The sequence below is a fragment of the Gavialis gangeticus genome, unplaced genomic scaffold, assembly GCF_001723915.1.
Source record: "Gavialis gangeticus isolate Ggan-Ray unplaced genomic scaffold, GavGan_comp1, whole genome shotgun sequence".
NCBI classification, from domain to species: Eukaryota; Metazoa; Chordata; order Crocodylia; family Gavialidae; genus Gavialis; species Gavialis gangeticus.
The window spans coordinates 84,791,851-84,793,250 of NW_017729034.1; positions in this window are offsets into that span (position 1 = coordinate 84,791,851).

Consider the following 1,400-nt stretch of genomic DNA (forward strand, 5'->3'; position numbering starts at 1 on the left):
GATGTGTTCAAATCAGTGGGCCCAGATGAACTTCATTCAAAAGGGAGCTGAAGGAATTGGCCAGTGTCATAGCAGAGCTGCTGACACAGCTGTTCGAGCACTCATGGTACTCCAGTCAGGTCCCAGAGGATGGGAAAAGGCCAGTGTGATCCCTATTTTCAAGAACGGGAGGAGGGAGGAACCAGGAAGCTATAGGCTAGTTAGTTTCACCTCTATCCTTGGGAAAACTCTGGAAAAAATCATTAAGGATCAAATTTGTGGGAGCCCAGCAGGGGAAATAATGCAGAAAGGAAATTAGCACAGATTCATTGCAGGTAGATCCTGCCCGACTAACCTTGTTTCTTTTTATGACCAGGTCACAAAATGCTTAGATGCAGGAGTCGAGGCATCTGTCATCTACCTAGACTTTAAGAAGGCCTTCAATACAGCATCTCATTCTGCTCTTATAAGTAAACTGACAGGCTGCAGTGTGGATGATTACATGGTCAGGTGGGTGGCAAATTGGGTTGGGGGTTGCACCCAGAGAGCGGTGGTGGACGGGTCAATACCAACCTGGAAAGATGTGGGCAGTGGAGTCCCTCAAGACTTGGTCCTTGGACCTGTGCTGTTCAATGTCTTCATCAGTGACTTGGACGAGGGTGTGAAGAGCACTCTGTCCAAGTTTGCAGATGACACCAAATTATAGAGCAAAGTTAACACACCACAGGGTAGGGAACGGATCCAGGCAGATCTGGATAGGTTGGAAAAGTGGGCAGAATAACATAGGATGCAGTTCAACAAAGACAAGTAAAGTGCTGCACTTGGGCAAAAAGAACCACCAACACACTTACAGGCTGGGGGATGACCTCCTCAGCAGCACAGCAGTGGAAAGGGATCATAGCTGACTCCAAGATGAACATGAGTCGTCAGCATGACAGTGATCACCAAGGCTAAACACACTTTATCATGCATTAGCATATGCATGATGAACAGGTCTAGGGAGGCAATGCTTCCCCTCTGTGCAGCACTGGTCAGGCCGCAGTTGGAGTACTGTGTCCAGTTTTGAGCACCGCACTTCAAGAAGGATGTGGACAACATGGAGAGGGTTCAGAGGAGGGCCACTCTCATGATCAGAGGCCTGCAGGCAAGGCCCTATGAGGAGAGACTGAGGGACTTGGATCTCTTCAGCCTTCACAAAAGAAGGCTGAGAAGTGATCTTGTGGCTGCCTATAAATTCATCAGGGGAGGACAGCAGGGAATAGGAGATGCTCTATTTACTAGGGCACCCCCTGGAGTAACTAGGAACAATGGCCACAAATTGACGGAGAGCAGATTTAGGTTGGACATTAGAAAGAACTTCTTCAGTAAGGGTTGCTGGGATCTGGAATGGGCTCCAAGGGAGGTGGTGCTCTCCCCTACCC